This window comes from Thermobia domestica, chromosome 13 (genome assembly GCF_964235325.1).
Source record: "Thermobia domestica chromosome 13, izTheDome1.hap1.1, whole genome shotgun sequence".
NCBI lineage: Eukaryota > Metazoa > Arthropoda > Insecta > Zygentoma > Lepismatidae > Thermobia > Thermobia domestica.
The window spans coordinates 10368281-10393051 of record NC_137466.1 but is presented as its reverse complement, the minus strand read 5'-3'; the positions used below and the strand labels follow the sequence as shown (position 1 = coordinate 10393051).

At 35.0% G+C, this 24771-nt stretch overlaps 1 protein-coding gene across 3 annotated transcripts in view; it reads right to left on the bottom strand.

Moving 5' to 3' along the window:
• LOC145668015 (uncharacterized) overlaps nt 1–24771 on the bottom strand; it is a 92337-nt gene that overhangs the window by 43272 nt on the left and 24294 nt on the right. The window contains exon 1 of one of the 3 annotated variants that reach the window (XM_081735475.1): nt 13828–13964. The exons of the other annotated variants lie outside the window; for them this stretch is intronic. The gene's annotated coding sequence lies outside the window, so the exon portion shown is untranslated. Of the gene's footprint in view, nt 1–13827; nt 13965–24771 lie in introns of those variants that run through there. 3 annotated transcript variants of the gene reach the window in all.

Here is a 24771-nt window from a genome sequence, read left to right as displayed (position 1 = left end):
AAATTTTTGCATGTTATTACTACCATGTTCTAACCCTTATAACCACTATTATGTACACTATCATTACCACTATCGAAACTAAATGAAAATAATAGAAATCATTAGTTATTATATATATATATATAAAAAAATAAACACACTGCTGAACGAGACTGCACTTATTTAAAAACACATTTACACGTGACGTTTCGATCTTCTAGCTAAGATCCTCATCAGACGTACATCAGACGTACAGTCTTGTTCAGCAGTGTGTTTATTTTTCTGATTTTATTTGCAAAACGTTTGACTATGATTATGTGTCATATTTAAGAAATCCTCGTTGCTTCCCAAGAAGTCCTATAGAAATTTCGACAGGTCATTTCGAGTCTCATGAATACAAATTTCTGCCATCACAAGTTCAGTTGGCGTTCTGTTCTTCTGCTCATAAACTTTCATTACACTAAACATATTCCCCATGTACATTAGTGACTATTATAACGAGAATATATTGCATTATTTTCAGAAAGTTGGTTACATTCGCTTTCTAGAAAAACGAAATCCATAATTTATAACAATTATTATCATCTTTCCTTTCAAGTGTTGAAATTATAGACTTCAAAGCAGAGAAAGTGTTATACAGTTAAAATTTCGATTGAAACTAATTGTAAGTTTCATACACATTTCTGCCAAATTATTAAATGAAAACAGATGGTGTCGCACGATAACACAGCACAACAACCAAACCATTCAAACCTACCCTTCTTACAATAAAAATATTATTTTTGTAAATAAGCACAACATAAATGCCATCCTAGGTTACGGAACGATAGATATGTAAAATTCAAAGAAGTAATCTGTAATATTGATTCAAAATAGGAATTCATAAGCATGGGCGCCCGAAGGGGAGGGCAGGGTGGGACTCAGACCCCCTCTGGCTCACAAAAATATATATGTAATATATAGCGAACCACATATATTAAATACCAGAAACACCAGAACTAATATAGCAACCATGGAGATGGGTTCCCCTCTAGAAAATTATCTTCGGGCGCCCCTGTTCATAAGTAATCAAATTACATTCAAAATAATGTTGAAAACGTAAACAAAGTGAATGCTTTTAACCACAATAAAAATAGTCCGTAAGGAAGATATGATTAAATGAATTGCTATGGGAACACAATGTGTCAAGTCATGATTCATAACGATAGCGTGTTCGAAAGCTGTCTTAACTAATAATGCACGTCGTTGCAATCCAGTGTAAGTTAGTGAGTTGTAACCACGATTATGTCCTATAGCCTACAGTCACACAAAAACACATTCTTTATTATGCTCAAACCTTTGTTTCAATGCAAGATAAGCTCTTAATTTTATGTAAGTTCTTAATTTCACAATGTAAACTAAGAAAACTATATGAGGAACGTAGTATGTTTCTACTCTCTTCGTTCACACTTATCCTCACTATCGCTGACGTGTCTCTTCTCTGCGAACGCAGTCTCGCGAGATTCCACCAGCTTTGCCCTGCCCTTGCTGTAGTTACATACAATTCTTGTTTTTATTAGCCACCTAGCTCAGTTCTTTTTCTTTTTTTCGTCATTATAGCATATTGGCATATGTCTACACCTGTAACGGTTAAACCTTTCTAAATTGAATCTCCAACCAGAATAGCAACTTCTTTCATAAGAAACAATTTACTGCTTTCTGCTGTGTTACTGCTTTCGCTAATGATGTGTTACTTAGTTCTTATACTAGAAATATTGAACAACACTTTCCTATTATGGGAAGTAATCTACATAAAATAAATATTTTGATGGTTAGCAATGAACTATAATTAAACTGGAATAAAACAAAATTAATAATTTTTAGAAGGAAGAAGAATTTTCAACAATCTTGGTTGCAAATCCATAATGTTAAACTATCGTCTGAAAATGTTTTCAAATACCTAGGATTGGTTTTGGACCGCAAACTAAATTAGAATTTTCACATGCAACATCTTTTTCAGGAAAATGCTTAATTAGTACATTTAAGTGTCTTTCTTCTTAAAAAAAAAAAAAAAAAATGGGGTATAAACTCATTTACACTAATCAATATTCTTAAACAAGGATATATATCTAAATTAACTTATGGCAGCGTATTTTATAATAAACTTAGCAAACATTATACTAATTTGGAACAAGCAATATACAACCTTGCAAAAATCCTTTCTGACAATCATTTTTCTGTCCTAAATTGGCACTATTAAGGGAATCTGAATATATCATTAACAATATATATTTGGATTGAGTATAGCCCGCTCCCCCAGTGATTTTTAACGAATCATAGTGATTCTAACGATTCATACTAGTTCATAATGAATCGGAATCGCATGTTATAAAGATTTAAGATGTAAATCTTGCAGTAAGGAAGCTTTAGTACAAGTAGTAGTAGTAGTAGTAGCGGTAGTAGTATAGTAGTAGCAGCAGCAGTAGTAGTAGTAGTAGTAGTTAGTAGCAATAGTAGTAGTAGTAGTAGTAGTGGTAGTTTGTAGCTATAGTAGTAGTAGTAGTAGGAACGGGTTAGAAGCCCCGCAGGGGTAGGTTGGGTTCTGTTCTTGATATACGTATTAGTATTAACAGTAGTAGTAGTAGTAGTAGTAGTAGTAGTAGTAGTAGTAGTAGTAGTGACTCTTCCAGTTCCGGTGACAACGAACTGGGGGGAGCGGGCTATACAAAAGCTTTTTTTAAATTGGCTTCTAAATTTATAATAAAGTATTTTGGAAATCTAACTCTCCAATACTTTAGAAACTTCAACAGATAGAATAACTTCTCAAACAAAAGAATGTTCCTTTCACACGGAATTATCCTTAGATTGTTCAAGCATGTCTTACTTTTAAAGATATAAATATATTGGTACAAAAAGTTCCACCGCTTCCTTGCTTCGTATGGCATTATTATACCAATTCGGCTCAAATCACAGTAACAATTCCTCCTTATATTTCGATTACAAATGAAGACTTAAATCATAAAATTTATCAAAGTATATGGAAAGATTTTTATTCTTCAATTCGATAAGGATGCCATATTTGTGTATACAGATGCCTCAAAATACCACAGTGTTCATGTTGGAGCAGCTGTTTATATATCTAATCGTTCGACTACGCTAAAATATAAATTACCAATATAGCTGTACGCCCATCTTCGAGGATGAAGCATTTGCTATTCGACAAGCATTGCTATATATTAAAAAAAAAAAAAAAAAAAAAAGTTTTGATTCATTAAGTGTGCTTACTGCATTGAAATCAACACAAAGGAACGATCAAACTTCTTGGATTCTTTTAAATATCGAACGTTTATATCTCACTCTAGCTATAATATTTCTCTTGCTTTTATCAAAGCCATGTTAACATTGATGATAATAGCAATATTATAGACACTGCTGCAAAAAAATCATGTTTCGAGGGAACACCAACAAATATTAAATTATCACCAAGGAATTTTTATAATAGTATCACGAAACACTATAAACTGGACATAACCACTTAGCAATTCAGCAATAAACAACTTCTAGAAAAATTCTACTGGCAACTTATTGATAATTCTCAAGATAAACTAAATAAATGCATCAGACCTGGCCTCGACGTGAAATCATACCGTACTCTATTATTGCTTAATTTTTGAAACAGCGTTAAATCCAACCAAATTATTTCAAATCAAACAGAAAGACACATATCATTGTTGGTGTGATAAAGGAATAGGAACGCTCAATCACATAATTTTTAAGTGTGAACTTTTTCAGGCTTACCGATCAAATTTAATAACTCAACTACAAAAATATCATGAATATTCACCTCTTTCGTATAAATATGTTCTGGCATAAAAAACTGGAAATCAATCAAAATTCTGCTGCAATTTTTATTAAAGTCTGGGTTAAACCTTTTCTAAAAATCTAATTTTCTATACGTTTTAATTTACATGTTATTAAATATCATTTTCTTGACGTCAAATAGTAAATATCAACTTCAATAAATAACGCTAACGGTATTAAATTCTGCTCTTTAGATATACAGATTTCAACGAAGTAATATGGAATTATACAGATACGTAAAAGAATTCGGAAAGTTCTATTTAATCTGGATAAAAGATATCTTGATAAATACTCAATATATCCTGTATCATAACATCAATATTGTCTTTCAAAATCTTGGAATCATATTACTTCCATCGGTGTTTATATATTTATTATTATATAACATTGTTCTTGGATTAATCTTTCTTTTTCTACACTTCTAGCGCACTTTAGCCGATGCCTGATCTACTACTTACCTACTTACCGATGCCCGATACCTACTTATCACTACTAATAGTGAAGAAGAAAGAAAGAAAGAATGTAAGAATTCTCTTAGAAATAACCGTAGATATTAAAAGAAGATATTTATCGAAGTGTGTTCCTTCTTAGGCATACTACAATTTGCATATATACATAATTACGAATGGGACAATCATCAAATATTCAGCTGTACTGTTCCGAAGGAATGGAACCTGTGGTGCCCGGAGTTGACGAACCTCCCAGTACCATGTCGGAGCTAAGGTAAATTAACCTCCGAGTACATGTCACTCTTGCTCACGGTACCTCCTTTAGCAAATAGCGTCTCAGTGCTGCCTCTCACACTTTGATTCAATCCCCCCCGCCATTTTTGTTGTTGTTGTTGTTTTGTTTTGTTTAGTTTTTGAAGAAAGTCTGCTCAGCAACATGTAGAGATTGTATTTAGTTATGTGTTTCTGTTGAAACAGGAGCGGCACGAGAAATTTTGAAAGGACGTATTTGGAGAAAATTGAATGTTTGTTTCTAATATACTGTATTACAAGTTACGTTCTATAGCTTGCTTAAAACGTCTCTATAACTCAGCTTGAAGTAGTAGACTTAATTTTTAAATATTTATCTTTGGCCAGTATGAAAAAGTTTATGTTCATTTAAGGCTGTAGATGACGGGAGTATAATCACAAAATAAATAAATAATTCTTACATTCTTTTTTAGTAAGTTCGAGTTTCGATCTAAAGGGCTTATCTTTTTTATATTCTTGCAGAAAAGGATAGTAGGTTTGAAGGGAGTGCAAGATATACTTGCTTAAACACTTAAGAATATTAGGTAGTTTGTATTAACATTAGACTGAGAGTAGATTATTGGTTTTATTATATTGACAGAATAAAGAATTTTGTCATCTCATCTGGTTGAAAACTACAAGAAGAGTTATATTTCCCCTTGAAGGGAATGCGCCCAATACTGGGTGTTTAACGGAAAGTTTTTCTCTCTTCACTCTTGTACAAAAGAATGGAAGGTTTGGAGGAGGCACAAAATATCACACGGTGTAATGTATGAGAATATTAGCTAGTTTATAGTAACAATAAATTCAAAACAGACTATTGGTCTAATACGAGGGAAGATCAGAAACTGAAATTACAAGGCCGATATTACTGGAGTTTCGTCTGTTATAAAGGAATAAGGACTGCCAGGTAATGTTAATACATGCAGCTGGCAACTGTGCAGAATTTCAGTCACCCGCCACCTACGACGCTAGTATAGGTAAACACAAATGGCGACTCAAAAGTATAAAGGGCGATAAAAGTTACGGGGGCGATCCAACCATATTATAGTTCATTTGCAAGCCTACTGTTAAAATTTTAAGGGAGCAGTAAACATTTAGGGGGTCAGACCCCCCATGGATATGGACCTGCTTGTTTGGAAAACTTGTCTCATGAAGAAGTTAGCTCAGTTATTCGATTTATGTGAGAGAAACATGAAACAGTGGCTGAAATTCACCGGCAACTAATAGAGATGAACGGAGAGACTGTAATGTCCCGTCAGCATGTCGCAGAATGGTATCGAAAGTTTGCAGCGGTAGAAAAAAAAATGTCACTGACAAGGAGCGCAGTGGCCAACCCAGCACGGCATCAAGAAATTTGAACACACATCGCGAGGAGAAGCCGATTGAGGACAACGGGAGGATTACGTTACGACATCTGATGGTAGAATTGGGAATGTCGTTCGGAAGTGTTCGTCACATTATGCACGACATTCCGCATATCGCAAAACGACAACGTGGCTGAATACGCAACGACAGGATTTTTACAAGGAGGAAATATTCAAACTCACCCCACATTGCGATAAGTGCCTTAACCAATATGGAGACCATGTCGAAAAATAATCTAAGGTATGTAGTATCTGTTGGCTGTATTGGTTGTATGAAATTATATATACTCGTTTCACTGCAGGCTTTGTAACATTAGTTTCCGATCACTCCTCCTATATTAGTAAAAATATAGTCTTGAGTCCTGGCGTCACGGTGGCTTAGTGGTAGAGCGCTTACCTCTGGAGGCTCGGGTCCATGGTTCGATCCCTGAATAAGTAAGTTTGTGGTACGCAACATCGTGTCTGTGGGGTTGGGATACTCCCCCATTATCATTCCATCATCATTGACTTGCCTTAATCACCGTCTCCCTTAGTCTGAAGAGCATACTCATGGGACTTTAAAATGAAAATTCCATTTCCTTTTTAACTAACTTCCACATACCATGCGAAGACAATTTAAGCCTTCACATTAACAGGAATAATGTAAAAATAGGCTGCCCAGGGACTACATATCGAGGTACTGCTTCGATATTAATCTAATAGAACAGAAGGGAATCCATGGGAAAACTTGTCAGAATTATCGACCAACAGACTACAACTTGGGATCACAATCTTTCTTTCTTACATAGTAAACGACTGTTGAAATTAATCCGTCATTTCTTTTATTATTCCACAATTTCTTACATTTAAATATTATTAATACATAATAGGGCTACTGGGAATACCTAACTCTATAAATTTAACCGTGTTTGGCTGATTGATCCAAGTTAAATACAACTCATTAGCAACAATGTTATAGGAGACATCTACAATAAGCGGAACTGAAACCATCAATTAACTTGTATCCGAGCGAAATATTCTAACTGAGAATGGAGTCTGAGACTACGCGCATACAAGTACATATTGCTCTTTTCGCTACGAAGGAACATTAACCGACCCACAATATAACCGACTTTTCTTGCATTCAATGGCGGCTCTCGAGAGACAATGCATCGATAAATGATTATGTTTTATCATTACAAACTATGGATTCATACAGTTTCAGACAGTGTTCGAAGTAGAAAAAAATCAGAGGCGGTATGTTTTATTACGATTTTGACTCGTCATACCGGCTATCTAAATGTTGAAAAACAGTGAGGGTATGTTGCCTAAAAGATTGCATTTTTATTTACATAATGACTGAAAGAGCTTCTCTTTAGTTACGGGAGGGAGGGGGAATGGAAAGACTTTGATCCCTTGACAACAACCTTCTGAAAAAAATTAAAATATTCCCTTACGTTGTATTATAGAGAAGAGTACACGAAAATGTTCATAAACCAAGGTTTTGTATTAACAATTTCCTACGGGAAAGCCCCCCGGATCCCCTACTCAAATGAGGGATATTCCAAACCCCTGGAAGAATCGCTCCTACAGCAGACAACTCCTAAATCCGCTCATGCACAAAACACATTTAGGTCTATATGAATTAAAACAAGAAGACACACAGACATATCAAAGAAATATGGCACATCAAAATATAAACTAGATGAAGTTCTTTGAAGACACATCATTTTAAACACAAAAGATAGGAAAAAGAACAAAAATGTTGATGTCAACTTAGAAATTATTTCTACATAAGAAATGAAATCTTTTTATGTGCAAAGTTATTCGTCAATTACTGTGTATAAAAATGGATTTATTAAAAGTATTCAGCATCTACACTGCAGTGACGGTATGTCTTGATAACAAAAAAAAAAAAAAAAAAAAAAAACCGAGGCTGTATGTCTTGATAACTAGAGAACCAGAGGCGGTATGGCATACCACCGCATACCATCTCACTTCGACCACTGGTTTCAGAAGATTTCAAATAATTAGTATAGTAGGCAAGCATACTTCGCTTAGCTAGCACAGGTAACGACAACATTTAAATTTTTACGAGGCTATCCTGATTTCTTAGAGGCGCAGAAATCAAAAGTAAGGGGACAATGAGAAACATCCAGCAGCACACAAAACAGTTTATGTACGAGGCAGGCCCGAAAAGTAAGACTACAAGGGCTAATATTCATTCAAAAAATGTGTATTTGACAAAGTGTCTACAACGTATTTAGTGATACAGGGGTTGTAACCTTACTTTCCGGATCTGCCTCACAGAATCTGATACACAGCTCTAGATCTTTTTCATCTTACAATTGTTGACAGCTTATTTCTTGAACATATACATTATTTGTCTGAACAAACAACTGAAAGTGCCTGTTAAGGTTAAAGGTAGCCGCAGAGGATGACCATCTTGCAGTCCGCAATTTAACGTTCTGTACCTTAATGAAACTATTCTCTGGAAGTGTATCTGGTACCACGTCTTTCAATCGTGCCACGGTACAACAAAAGATTAGTTGCGTTTGAAATTCTTAAAATGTGCGTCTCCCGAAGGCCAATGGGAGATATTTGGTGCATTTAACAAGGAACGTACCATTTTACCCACAAAGGAGTAAAACTCACTAGATTAACTTAATTTGGAAATAAAAGTGCAAGCATTTCATAACTAGTTTTGCTTTACTTTGAAAATTCTCTATAAGTTCTGGTTTTAAAAGGCTAAACGTAATTTGGGGTAGGCCTGCCTACTTTATCACCTCCCTGTCTACGGGCTAGGCTTTATTCAAGAGCCGTCACTCCCTGCATTTACTGAAACAACATATATATTGATAATAGTACGTTGACTTAGAAGCCCATCCACCCTAAATTTATAGCATTTTCAATCTTTAATCTTTATAGATTTATGTTCTTTCGGCATCTATGGCCATGTTAGCTCGTCACGTATGAGGGATGACGTCTCTCGGCGAGCACACTATCTGATGAAAGGGAAGGAAGGAAGCGGCCTGAGAACTATATGTTAGGTACCATCCCGACATTTGCCTGGTGTGAATGAGGAAAACCTCATTCATAATGGCTAACCTGTAAAAGCTTTTACAATTTTTCGACTGAGTCCCCATCTGGAATCGAACCCGGGACCGTTCACACTAAAGGCGGGAGCGTTAGCGACTGCGCCACGCGGGGCCACATATAGAATATATAGGCCTATTCATAATTGTTAAAATAGAAGAAAATATTGAGTGTTAAAAGAGGAAGCTGAAGATCGACAAACGTGGAAGAAACATTTCCAGACCTAACATAAGAAAGAACACAATCCTCATTAGTTCCAGGGCCTGCCAACAGGCAAAATACTTAATTATATATATATATATATATATATATGTGTGTGTGTGTGTGTATATATATATGTCGTGAAGCTTCTTATTCGTGTTGAATTTGGGTTCTGTAGCCCCTATAGCTTATTTGATTCATAGTTTTTCGTGATGAAGATATATTAAATATCATGATAGCTTATAGATATAGTTTTTGGCAGTATGTCAACGTTATATAGGTTCTTATTTGTATTCAATTTAGCGTCGGTAGTAATTATAATTTCCGTGATAGCTTCAAAAATGTGTTGGTCACACACCCACATAAATATGTAGAACTGAACGATCCTTGTATAGCCACGTGTCATAAAAGTGGATCCACTACCAACAACAATTTTGTTATTGTTACTTACACCAAAGCAGTGGCGGCTTTAGCGGGTAGGACGGGTAGGCACGGGCCTACCCAAACGTTTTGAAAAATATATAAATGCTAAAAGGTACAATAAAGAGTAAATATAGCTTCCAATATTTATACTAATATCAGCATCAAACACTACTGTAAAAGTAATTTCCTACTGTCATTAACCAATCAAATGTGTAGGGGAAAGGTGGGTAAAGCAGCCACTCTAAGGAATTTATTTTTTTCAGTCCTATAGAAATATGTTAGCAAGTAGGTAAAAGTTTCACAATGTACTTCCATCCTTAACTTTTAAGATACATTTAAACGAACCTGTTTTGAAAAAGCTTTATGGAGTAATTACTGATAATTACAAGTCAAAAAAAATTGTCCACTTTACCCGAGCTAGTCTGGCAAAATGGACACGCATTCCCACATTGTCTGGCTTTAGGAAGTCAATAAAGCAAGAACTCAGAGACCTATAGATCTATAACATACAGTAGAAAATAGGAAGAAAATTTACGATAAATGATTATAGCCTATAAGAAAAATGAAAACAATGTGATCAAATAGGAGGCCTAAGCATACAATTTTAGTATAATATGAAAAATATAGTCTAAAATAAAATAGGCCAGCCACAAGCCTACAATAAGAACTACTTTCTATTGTACCGTTAGGCTAGTTATGTTAACATCAAGCCTATCTTAACTTTCAATGTTCGAAACGTTCATCGTAATCAAATGGATGAGTGACATGCAAAGGAAAATATTTCCCTTGGATTTTCCTTTAACGAGTCTAGACCCAAATTCAAAACGCTTTTTGCTACACTACAGTAGTACTCAATAGGCCTAATTAGTTTGCTCTTTTAAAATAGTTAGGCATAAAATCTCCTTTAATAGTCTACGAGCAGCAAACTAATAGGCCCATAGTTTATGTAGGAAATAGTTTTCAATTTAGTCCTTCAAAATTTGATTCCAGTGGAATTTTTTCCTTCTAAATCTCACCTATTCAAATAATCACATTCAGTCTTCAATTGAAGTAATCACACAATCCATTCGCTTTACAGTCTTCCACGGGCGTCTCTGGTTGGGGGGAATGAGAGGTACGTATCCCCCAAAAATTTCAAAGTACAAAATATTCAATATTCAATCTTAATTTATTTACTAACGACAGTATAATATATAAATAATAATAATTATATTTATTTGGAATATAATATTCAGGCAGTGAAATGATTATATCAGAGTTCTTGATACGTCTCAGTGGGTCCGTGAAGGTAAGCAGAAAGGTAACAAATGGAATCAAAGATAATAAACAGGTTGGGCTAGGTAGTACCATACCATTTAAATCACTTTCTTTGATATTCCCCAAATTTTACATGCAAAAGACGCCATTACAGTTTTCACAAACAAAATCATCATCATAAGTAAAAGTGAGATTAAAGTCTAAATACTTTATTATTTTTATGTGAAGACGGAAACCATACAATGAAACTCATGCATTCCAAAGAATGGATAAATAGTGACGAGATGGAAAGTCGGATCTTACATTTAGAATTTTAAAATGAAGGAATGGAGAGGAAATGAGAGATAAAAGTGAACCTGTACTTTACGAAACAATAAAAATGAGATATTAATAACATTAATAAAATAGTATTTATTATTATTATTGTTGTTATTGTTATTATTATTATGCTTGTAAGCAGTGGCGGCGATTGGACGTTAAAAGTGGGGGGGCAAGATATGATCTGAATATTTGTATATCAATGTTAGTTTTCCTGGTTGTTTCTAACACTTTGTTTGATGAAAGGTTGTATAACTAATAGGATACTATCTTTTTCAGTTAAAATACCGTATATCGTGTTTCATATTTAATTAAGTAAATTGACAAGGGCAACGCACATTAGGTACTAACCCTTGATTCCTTGCTCGTGAACATCTTAAAATTCTGTCTGGAAAATTGTGTGATCAGATTATCTAATAACATATTTGGAAAACAAATAAATACAAAGGATATTATTAATCATACTAATGAATAATGAGGCTTGTTTTGTAGAAGTTATATTGAAACTGGGGATTAATAAACAACTTACATTTCTAATTCCACACTTGCCATTAAAAGTATGTTATTATTCTTAGAAAATGAAAGACAGTAAATACTACAAGCTTATGCTACGACGCAATTGTAATATTAATTCCTCTGAATTGCAATTCCTGTAGTTGTCTTAACTCCATGAGAAGACATATAACCAATACCCACTTACGCAACGACAAATATTATATGCTAACATTTTTTCCATGAACCAGTAATATATGCAAAAACTTTATATTTCCAAATGAAACTATATACATTAACCATTTTAAATTATGGCTTTCTAAAGGTAAATTATTGAATTTCAGTCAATCAACTATAGCATCATCCCTATTTATCCTAGGATCATGGTTAGTACCTCATTTTCTTCAGAATAGAACATACTTTCAAACGGTTCCATTTACGTTTTCCTATCATGTCCCTAAGGCGAGAAATTTTGAGGGAAATCTGGATTTTTTCTGATTTTTTCAAACTTTGATCCCCTCTGGACTCCCTATGTTAACGCACAGATCTCAAAATCAACTGAAAAATATGGAGGGGTGTACTAAATGTGTATATAAAAAAAATCAAGCTTCTATCTTGAAAACTAAGTGCGGGAAAATGTTTACCAATGAGCTAAGAACATTCCCACAATGCCCCAGATGTCCCAAATGTAATATAAAATTTTCCTGAGACATCCCTATTTATCCTATGATCATTGTTCGTAATCATTCCCTTCAGAATAGAACATACTTTCAAATGGTACCACTCACATGTCTCCATCCTGTACCTGAGGTAGGAAAATCATGAAAAAATGGATTATTTGTTTAAAAAATATTCCTTCTTTGTATTTTTTGCCCCTCTGTACCCCCTTGTTTTAACGCAGAAATCTAAAACAAATCCGAAAAATACTAAGGGGTATACTAAATGTGTGTGCAAAATTTCAATCTTCTAGGTGCAAAAGTAAGCCCGCCAAAAATAATATCTCTACAATACTGCAGATTCCCGTATAAAAAAGGATCTCAGGTAAAAATTCCCTGAGACATCCCTATTTATACTAGGATCATGGTTCGTACATAATTCTTTTTAGAAGAGAACAGCCTTTCAAACGGTACCATTCACATGTCTTCATCATGTATTTGAGGAGAGAAAATCGCGAAAAAAGGGATCTTTGTTAAAAAGATATCCTTTTTTTTTTTTTTTTTTACCTTTTTGCCCCTCTGGACCTCCCTGTTTTATCACAGAAATCGGAAGAGAATCTGAAAAATATTAAGGGATGCACTGAATGTGTGTGCAAAATTTCAATCTTCTAGGTGCAAAAGTAATAAAAAAAAGTCATATCAAAAAATATTTTTTTAGTTATGACGTCATCAAACTATACGTCTCGACTCAGAAAGGCGCGAAAGCATATGTAACATGTTCCAATGCCTTCCAGGCTTGAGAAAAAAACAGAAGCAAAAAGCTTTTTTTTTTTTTTTTGTACTTTTTAAAATCGAATAATGAAGATTCTAGCCTATCACCGAAAAATAGATGATATAATTTAAAAGAGTTATGTGGTCACTTGAAAAAAGTGGGGGGGGGGCAACTGCCCCTCTTGCCCCCCCTAATCGCCGCCCATGCTTGTAAGAACATCCCCTCCCATCGAATATATCATGGCTACGTCTATGAGGAACAGAAAAAACAGAGCCCCCGTAAAAACAGAGCCTCCGTCCCTCCGTTTGCGCCACAAGTATTAAAGGTGTTGTCGTAAAGCGTTTAAGAAACTGGCCAACTTACAAATAAAACCATGTGTAAGTGTATCGGTCTCTCTAGATATTATATAACAAAATTAAGCTACTTGCCAAAGTAATAGAGATAACTAATTTTACAGGATTTACTGTACCGATTTCTCCGAAAAAGAAAGTAAGTATTAAGTGGTGAGATTTGTAGATCTTCAAACATAATCATGGCGGCAGATAGGGAACTTTTATGAAAATCAGGATAATTCTGATAAAAATCTAAAGGTGTGATGACCCTTCTACAGACAGACACAAGCAGAGCAGACACACACTGCTGAGAGCTAATTTCTCTGTGCTAATACACATCTCAAGAAAAATGCAAAAGAAAACGTAAAATGTTCTTACCTCTAACGCAGACAAGCTTCGTTGACTAACAAAAGGAGTAATGTTGAGAATTGCTAACAAGGCGTTTATCACATATCAAACACACCACGCGAAGATAAAACTCTCTTAGCGACAGACAATGAGACAAATTTCCTGCTCAAGTTGCTTTGCTAAGCGTAATAAAGGTTGCCAACTACAGTGCTGACAATTCACTGAGTTCGCTTCCGTAATTGTTTCTATTATTTTGGTAGCTTGGTTAATTTGAACTTTTAGCACCGGGCTATATGCATGGGCGGTCTTAACCTTTGTGTGGCCTTTTGCCGGTGCCATGACAAAATATCAAGTGTTGACGACAGAATATCGTCTGTCAAAATATCTACCAGTAAATAGGGGATATAAAATTCTTCTCGATTTCAGCGGTGCCGGTGCTTGTTTACAAATCGCAATATTGTAGAGAGCTGCTAAACACAATAGATTTCTAGTGTATAATAAAGAATGAAGAAGTATTATTAGTGTTTTGATAACATTTGTTCTTTTTTTGTTTGTTTGTTTGTTTTGTTTTGTTTTCCATGAGTTTTACCTTTTACTTTTCAATATTTTTGTTCCCAGATAGTAATCATACATCTGCATGCTTGTCATTTGGCGTAAAATTACGTCAAATCGAATAATTTATTTGAGTAAATGCGAAACATTACTACCAAAAAGGGTGCTCAAATTTTGTCTATGACTACTCAGGCTAAATTGTGTGAAGCTGGAAACTTAACAATGACTAATCGTCTCTGAAATATATTTCCAGCGCTCTTCTTTTACTCCAATTTAGATCTAGGATAAACAGACGATAGTTATTCTACGTTTGAATCCTTCTTCGAGATCACTTCAACATACACTCTTTGGGACTTCATGGCTGTAAACTCTTTGTGACGTTTTCGAGATATTTCATAGATTTTTCCACATGCTTCGTTTCACGTGTTCTCTCAGTTGAACCGAAACCTTTGAGTATTAAAAAAAAAAAAAAACTGACTTTCAAATTAGGAATATATTAAAAAGCATCTATCCTGTGTTTCATCATTAGCCAAATTCTCGTGTAAAATGTACTAAAATGCAGTCCACCTTCAATTTAGGATTTTTTAAATGTGGATCGAACAGGATATTTAGTAATAATCGAATTCCAATAAGTCGCTAATCTGTAATAACAATATTCTTGGATCATTTTGCAAGTTCAATTGGTTGCTAGTATCGTTGACAGAGGAGAAAAAGTTCACGATGTCGAAGATACTAATTCAGTGAAAAGCATTGACGGTATTGTATCCTACTTCCTTTCCTTGACAGGTATAATGTGTTCACTTAATAGGAGTGCAGTTCGGCAAATGTTTTTGAAATTCCCATGCTGAATTTTACGACAATATCCCTTCCCTTCCTCCATCTCTCTTTTGATCGCATTTGCGGGGTTACAATGTCTTAAGACCCACTGTGTCTGTTGTTTGTTCCCATTCCCAACACTATGGCCTCCTAGGGCCTCCAAATTTTGCTACAATTGAAATGAAATGAAATCTTTCAGTTTTACGTCCCATGGTTATGCCGGTTAGGCTAATGGAGACGGTGATGATGAGAAATGGTGGAATGAAAAGTGGGAGGAAACGGGAGAACGCCGAGAAAACCCACGAGCACGGTGTTTGTTCACCACAAATTGCACACGGCGCGAGCTGGGATCGAACCAGGGACCCCAAGCACGGGAGGTGAATGGTATATTTTATGTGTGTGTGTGTGTGTGTGTATTAAATAGCAATCTTCTGATTCAGCGTTTCCCAACCGAATGAGCCGCTGTTGTGCCGCGAGGAACCGAAACAAAATTATTAATTTTATAGCAATCAAATTGCAAAACGTAGGGGAAAATGTATATTTGTATTTCACATTACTATGAAACTTTAAGAATCTACAATTTTAAGTTTCATACCAGGTTACTGTTCTGTACATTTCTAATGTTGAAAAAAAAATTGTTATCATTGTTATGACCATTATTGCTTCTTTATTGTTGCAGACTAATTCGTAACTTGAAAATTTAAAATATCATTCAATCCTTTCGACAAATTACCTATATTTGTGTTTTGAAAAAGTAAGAGACATTTATTTGTTCGTTCGTTATTTAGTGTTCTTCCTTCTTAGTAAAAGGTTGGATACAGTTTTTAAAAAGAAAGCATATTTTTTACTGCAATAAGAAATTTTTTACTGCAATTGTTTTCTATTTTTAAATTAGAATGCAAAATAAGCATAATGATTTACCACTGGGGAAAAACCAGTGATAGAGCTTTCTTCTCTGTGAGAAGATCAATAATCACAGAAAAAATACCACTGTTTTATATTTGCAAATAATAATATCTATAAGTGTGTCGCGAGCATCCAAGTAACACCCGTAGTGTACTGCAAGTTGAAAAAGGTTGGGAAACGCTGTTCCAATCACTAACTGAAAGGACAGCGTTTGAAACCGTGACAACTAAGACTCGAGGTGGACTTGACAAAGAGCTGCCAATTGTTTGAAATGAGGGTTCTGGTTGGCCATTTAGTTATCGGGGATGTTTTCCACAAGTTACCGCGGACGATCAGTTATTTATGGCACGAGCCATCATACGTAGAAGGCGGCATCCTTTATATACAAACTGCATTTCGGTTCAAGAAACAAACTATACCACCTGTTCTAGTGAAACATAATTCTCACATCAATCTATTAATGGTGGAATGTGTTGCGTCAAAGTTTCCGTATAGTCACAAACACTGCTGATGTAATTTTCGCAACAACGTAGGTTGCAATTTTTCACTATCTGTTTGAAGCAAATTAATTCAGACCATGTACTACATTATTTAGGTTACAGTTTCAATGTTAGGACTATGTCCAATGTAGATCATTCTTGAGCTAGGCTACAGAAATGCAGCTTCAAAACAAAATGCTATGTAAGGGAACTTAATGAGGTCCAGATAATAACAAGAGACCAGCGTTCGTAGTTCCAGGAAATTTCTCTAATCTAATGAAATTTCGTTGATAAATTTACCAAAAGGGGAAAAACAGGATTTTTCGAGAAAACTCGAAAATCCGGGGAGACCCGCACTGACTGATTCACCAATATAAATGTGTGAATTTTTCTTAGTTCTTTACAAATATATCAATAGTCGGTGTGTATTTTCAGAGTAGCAGATTTGCAACCATTGTTGGCTAGGTGTATCTCTGCGTATTTTTGTTTTAAAAAATGAAGGGAAAATGGGAAAAATGGAAGCAAGAAGCAAACGAATCAAACATGGTTGGCACTTCCTTTAATATAGCTAAATTAATCTTATCACATAATTTCTGTCATAGGAGTAGAACACTCAACAAACTAGGGGAAATTAAATAAGAAAAGGGAAAATTTTGAGTCGAGGGAAATTTTCTGAAGGGGTCCTACGAACACTGCACGAGGCAGTTGGTGCCACGAAGAATGTGTGAGCTAGACGTTCACGAAAAGAGTACACATTCGTATGTTGTCGTTCTGAACATAAATGACTGGTTCTTAGAATGAAAATCATACTTTACTTTTTGTTTCACCGAAGTTAAATCATCATGTTATTTACAAGTGCAAACTTTTCTCCACCAAATTGTAGTAAAGTATTTTTCATTTTTATATCACATTGTGTAGCAGTTACATTCGGGATTATTGAAGATGTACACTTTTGGGGAGGGGAGGGAATACCTGTATTTCATTATAAGTTTTAAGTTCTTGGTTGAAGGTAGGTTGAAATCAATGGTGTCAGCTCTATCTTAAGAAATTTGTTCTTCAAATTGTTACGTGATCATATTCATAAATATTCTGTAAAGTAATAATTATTGCCATTGTTTTTTAGATTGGATTGGTCAATTATGTCTTAGGAAATTTACCTATGAATATTATAGACTAAGATGCTTATCTCACAGCCTTATTTCCAGAAACAGATCTAGCAGGTGAAAACTTGGGGGGGGGAGGTACAGCCAGAATCCAGACTTTGATAAATATATCATGAGTGTACTATTATATAAAGAAGAGCTTCAATTATTTTTGTCATTCAAAAAAATTGGGGGCCTAGTCCCCCGGCCCTGGACTACATGTGACACTGTGTTCCAGCGTTAAAACCCTTTGGCTGCTCCCAACAAAGGCGTCTCTAGCATGTTAAAATTGGGGGGACGTGGACGACTAGAGTACTAGTAAACCCTAAGTAAAGTTACGCCAAAATTATGTATAAACTGCAATCTACTTTACTAGCGGGATCCCCTCTTTCTACATTTACCAACACAATTCATCATAATTTTCTTCCACCACTGGTAGGCTAACTGCCCACCCCACCCCCCCAAAAAAAAGAAAAAAATATTTTCTATATAATATGGTTGTAGATAATTTCTTCACCTTGACATTCTTACCGATGAAGTCCTTCTCAGTGTTCTTAAACATATTTGGAGCAATCTAGTTTTATAGTCTTCATATATTTCGATTTTTTAGCTAACAAAATCTGTCTTACGATGACACGTAACTTTTAAGACAGTCTCTAAAAGAAGTCTTACGATAAGATTATTGATTTGATTGCGAATTTCAAATTTTTTATTTTTCTTCTTCTGTGTTCTTAATAAACTAAAAAGGTATATTATCTACCTTTTTTTATTTCGCAGCATGTTTCTGAACTTGTCCAATGAACCATCCTCGTTAACTTCATTTCCCGTTTTAATATCTAAAATATGCAGTTTATTCATGCTATCATCCCGCTCCTCAATGTATTCTTTCCATCTTCCTCAAGCTGTAATTCGCTTATTTAGGCTAATTTCCATCTGTATTTTCTATATTCTCCCTTGCTCTCTTCTTTTTAAAATATAGATTATTCGAATTTTGATATCCTTTTTAATTCCTCTAGTCACCTTCGCTTCTACGTGTATTGTCTCTGTCTTTGTATAGATTCCCTTCTTACGAAATTTGCAATATCCTTTCCTTCCCTTCTCCACTCTTTCTTCGTCATGGAATCCAATTGTTGCTGGTTAAGTAATGAAAAAAGTGTGTGCTTGCAGCCGAGACTACTTTAACTAACCAAGAAGTGTAACTTTTTAAAAAAATCTTTGAAAGTGGCACACGTCAGGGGGACACTTTAATCACATCAACATAATGTTTCACGACTGCTATGTTTATACTTCTTCTATATACGTAGATCTAAATACTTTGGACATTGATCCATTTATCTCACACTCAAAATATTTAGGGGGGACGCGTCGCCCTGTCCCATGGTTCCCAATACATATTCGAAAGTTGATTGATGGATTGGAATTTAAGATTTCTCTTCAGCATTAACTCTATAGATGGGATCTGTTGCTTGAAGTGAGATCGGAAACCACTATTCAGAGTTTTATCTGAAATATGAAAGTACCGTCAACACAGTAGCTTTATTTTGTATTTTGCCAGAGGACAGCAGATTGTCAATACGTAAGATTGTAAGGGATTGAGTTTTTTTTATTAGTATATTAGTACATATATATATATATATATATATATATATATATTTTAAAAAGCATGTGCTTCTTAAACTCAAGGGTGTAATTGCCCCTCTTGGCCTCCCTAATAACGCCGCTTCATCACCGGCGGGCTACGACGGGATTGAATCTGGGGCTACAAACACAGAAAATGCACCACTCTTCAAGCTAGTTTTCACCTTATTTTAATGTCTAGTTATCTGCAGTTAATTTCATTTTTTAAAGTTATCTCTGTTCTAAATTTTGCGAGAAGTAATCCGGCATTCACACAAAAAGAGAAACTTCGAACACAACTAAAACCCTCATGTTCTTCAGTCAGGGGCTCCACAAGGTCCCATGCCCAATACTTCATAATTCAATATGTATGCATCTATACATTATCTTAATAAAACTATATTATTTAGCAGAGAAATGAGAAAGTAGCCTAAATATTATTCTTGTACTTTAATTATATGTACTCTATTTTCTTATAAACATAATATAGTCATATTAACAATATTTTTCTTCTTTTCAGGTGCAGGATAACTAATGCCAGTTCGATGCTACATAGACATGGTGTCCTGAAGTATTGGATCCTTCCAACAAAGATTTCTGGGTGGGCGCTTGTCTTCAACGGGACTCGAACTCACGACAAACACCGAGATTTCATGATTGATTAGACCATTTGGCTGGGAATTCGCACATGATGGGCTGCTTCAAACTTTAGATTTCAACTACTTTGCAACGTTACTTGCACAGAAAAGACAGTTAAAAGCATCACGCAATATAAAAAAGAAAGGAGAAGAAAAAGAAACAGAAAAAAAAATTTAGTAAATAGCATCGACAGAGTTAAATATCTTCAGAGAGAATCAGTACATTAGATAAACACGGGCCTTGCTAGTAATAAAGAAAATCATTTGGCAACTCTGAGCCACATCTGTGCGTCGCACTGGACGGGAAAATCCCGTTCTGATGGATTTCTTTTTGTAGGCTTGATTTTTTAAAAGTCAGATACATAAACCTGTTCTACGTTTTCTAATATTTAAGGATATGGAACCTAGGCTATATACTTCTACATTATTTCAGTAACATATTCTAACTACTGTTTTAATACAACGTTTGAATATGCTCTCACTTATTGACGTCACAGACGTCTGTAGCAAACACGAGAGCAATAACCTTCTGCGGCAACGTTTGGATGCTTCGAAGGAGAAGGCAGCCATTCCCTCCCTCCTTCGCTTTTTTTTTTTCACTCATTTCGTTTATTGACGTAGGCCAACGAGGGCCAGTGATTGTATATGTATACTATACATACGTTACAGTATGCTATATGTATAATGTGTGTTGTGCATAGGTCTGTGAAAGCGCCGTGGATTCAGTGGCGTATTTAAGAGGGTGGCTTCGGTGCTTAAGACCCCCGAAATTGTATTTACTATATTAAAGTACATGAGATATCTTGCAGAATTTTCACATTTTCAGGAACAAAGTTAGCGAAACCTTCCTCCCGAAACAAAATCGTAAATACGCCGCTGCGTGGATCAGTTAGTATATCATTCATTTAACATTGGGGAGTCCTGAGTCAAATCTGGCTATCATTCTGAATGACTTTATAACGAGGTTTTTAGGTGAAATGAAATGAAATGAAATAAAAACCTTTGGTTTACGTTCTACGGTTATGCAGGCTAGGCTAAAGGAGACGGTGGAAATGAATGAACTGGTGGAATGAAGAAAATGGGAGGAAAGGGGAGAACCCCGAGAAAACCCACGCACACGGTGGTTGTCCACCTTTACAAAGTTCAGTTGGATCAAATCACGAACCCCGTGCACCAGAGGTGAACGCCCTACCACTGAGTCACCGCAGACCCTTCAGGTAAAATATCAATTACAGTACATATATAGTCAGTTTCGTTTTTCTTTGTAAAAACTGTAAAATGTAAAATATGATACTACCATTGCCTTTACTTTAAAATGAAAATAAATTTCGATAAAAAGAAAGATATATAAATACAAGAATTACAATATAGTTTTATAATTAACACTACACTCCAGAGTCGTTATAGTAGCCTAAATGATTTTCTAGCGATCAACTCAAAACTTGGTACATTAGGGGTTATCCATAGTTCCAATTGTATTAGAATTAATTTCGAATGTTTGATAACAGAAAATATTTATAGACTATTTGTTCAACAATTCAGTTGTTAGCAACATGTTCACTCTGAGATGGGAGAGGGAGTCACGAGAGAGCCATATTCTCCACTAGACGAGCCTGCTTCCCTTCCCCTACCGTCAACACCGTACCCTAAGATGTCACAACTCGCCACCAGGAACTCCCAAGTTTCAAATAATAAAATTATTTTATGCATATTTTATATACCTCCTTTGATTTTAACCTTTGCGAGGCCTAGAGCGAGAGATGCCGTGGAACAATATCAAAAATGAAAACGTCGAGGACAGAATATTACCCGTCAAAATATCGTCAAGAAAATAGAGAATTGTTCTCGACTTCAGCGGTGTCTTTGTTTACAAATGGAAATGTTCTAAAGAGCTGCATGATATAAGCAACATCTCGTATGCAATCAAAAATAAATGGAATAGTACAGTCAGTGACAAAAGTTCTTTCTGTTTAATGAAATTAGTTTCATAAATAACTTCAGAATGGAAGAACAATTTGAGTACAGTTTTCAGTAAATTAAAAAGAATAGAATTTTCTATACGTTCCAGCTATACTAGCGCTGTACAGTCAGCGACTAAAGTTCTTTCCATTTGATGAAATTAGTTTCGTAAATAACTTCAGAATGGAAGGACAATTTGAGTACAGTTTTCAGTAAATTAAAAAGAATAGAATTTTCTATACGTTCCAGCTATACTAGCGCTGTACAGTCAGCGACTAAAGTTCTTTCCATTTGATGAAATTAGTTTCGTAAATAACTTCAGAATGGAAGGACAATTTGAGTACAGTTTTCAGTAAATTAAAAAGAATAGAATTTTCTATACGTTCCAGCTATACTAGCGCTGTACAGTCAGCGACTAAAGTTCTTTCCGTTTGATGAAATTAGTTTCGTAAATAACTTCAGAATGGAAGGACAATTTGAGTACAGTTTTCAGTAAATTAAAAAGAATAGAATTTTCTATACGTTTCAGCTATACTAGCGCTGTACAGTCAGCGACTAAAGTTCTTTCCGTTTGATGAAATTAGTTTCGTAAATAACTTCAGAATGGAAGGACAATTTGAGTACAGTTTTCAGTAAATTAAAAAGAATAAATTTTCTATACGTTCCAGCTATACTAGCGCTGTACAGTCAGCGACAAAAGTTCTTTCCGTTTAATGAAATTAGGTTCGTAAATAATTTCAAAATGGAAGGACAATTTGAGTACAGTTTCCAGTAAAATAAAAAGAACGTAATTTTCTGTGTTTCAGCCATACAACCATTATTCCCATAATAAATTTTACCAAAGGAAAGAATTTGTGTCGCTGATTGTACTTGGCTTTTTATAATTTTTCTTAAATACTTGCTTTTCCTTGCCATGAATTTTGGAAATTCATTTTAATAGTTGTTCCTAGATAACTCTGAATAATAAATTGTACCTCATTAAGTTATAAACAGAAAAAATGGCTAATCCATAGTCTCCCTAAAATTTATTTTCAGCGCTGTCGTTTTGCTCAAATTTGAATCTAAGATATGCAGTCGACAGTTGTTTCACGTTTCAGTTGTTTTCCGAAATCAAACCATCTTTGTGACCTTTATTGGTTAGCATGTGCACCTTTGGTCCTAGGTTCGATTCCTGGTGGAAGAAGACTACAAATTGAATCCATTACGATGATTCAGATTCTACCTTAATCTGTAGGTCCACTTCTCACACAGTCTCCGCGCTGAAAAGGGACGCTCAGTTTCAGCAAACACACAAAATCAAACATTTATCATCTACAGACTCAGAATGAAGCATATTATACATATATATATATATATATATATATATATATATATATATATATATATATATATATATATATATATATATATATATATATATATATATATATATATATAAGCAGGTAATTATATCTGGGAGTGTTTAAATACGAGTAGTCGAGTCCGCAGTGACTTTTACCTTCTTCCTTGGCTCAAGGAAAAGTTCAGGAGCACTAAATTTGAAGATGTCCACTGTGGAAGCATTGTTCGAGGGCCAAGACAAATATAAAAATAAATAAATAAATAAATAAAAAATAAATAAAAATAAAATAAAATAAAATAAAAAAGGGTATCTAGGGCTTAAAATAAAAGATATACTAAATGTATCGACTTGTTAGGAAACTTTGCAGAAAAAATAAATAGAATTTTAAACCATAACCGTTGTTGTACATATTCGTTATCATGACTTTTGTATCAACCCTGTTATAAACAAATCTACATCAAAACTCAGAAATGTTAGGAAAGAAGCAGAAAAGAACTAATGAGCTCCATCGTAACTGCATAGTTCACGTACGCGTCTTAAGCTTGGGAAACCTAACTCAATTCCCGGCGGGAGCTCATGTAGTTCCCTCTCGCGTTAAGCTGTAGAAAGCAAGTATCCACGGGGGGCTAGGGGGCCGGGCCCCCTAAATTGTTACTGGCTCTGAACAAAGAATGTCGTGATTGGGAAGTGAAGTGACCCTTCTAGTGTCGCCAACTTGAACTTCGATAGGTTAATTCAGTAAATGAACTAAAATAATTTTCATTTTTCAGTTCCTCATCTGTTTCATTATTAGTTCTTTAATATCGGACTTCCGAAGAGAAAATTAAGTGAATCTATTGACTGCGCCTGTAGAAACAAATCCCAGTCACGTCTTCTCTTCAGTTTCATTTAAAAGTAGGAAAGACCGAAAAAGAGATATATGAAAGTCGAGGAGAAGGCAGAAGAAGCATAGACATTTAGGAAGAGGGTTGGAAAGGTTTCTTAAGAAAGATATTCTGTTAGAGGTCGGCAGAGACCAGGAGAAAACGCTGCAGAGAAGGGATGTTGGATAGTCTATGGTTACTATAGAAGAATATAAAAAAGGAAAAGAAAGAAGAAATTAGAAATGAAGAAATACTGGATAATTACGGAAATATAGTAAGGAAGCTTAAATAGACATTAAAAGGTGTTTCATATCCGAATTTTATTTTTCGAGAATCAATTCTGAATTGTTCCTGATGAGACACATGTTCCCTCATACTACTCCGACCTGGATCGAGGTAACTGCACAAGTTGGGGTTACCTTGACCCAGCCAATGTGATGAAAAATATTAATTTAATTGTTTGTCTGTTATTTCTGAACATCAAACAACTTTCATCCAGTAACTGATTTTCCATCGTGGATATCGAACACACGTTTGAATCAGCCAGGGAAGTAGGGTGCGCACGAGACAAAATTTGTGGCTGTCTCGTCTTGAAAATGTGCTGTAAATGTAATGTCTCGACTCCAAAAATGTATATTTTTGTATTGGAAGAGCCGTGTC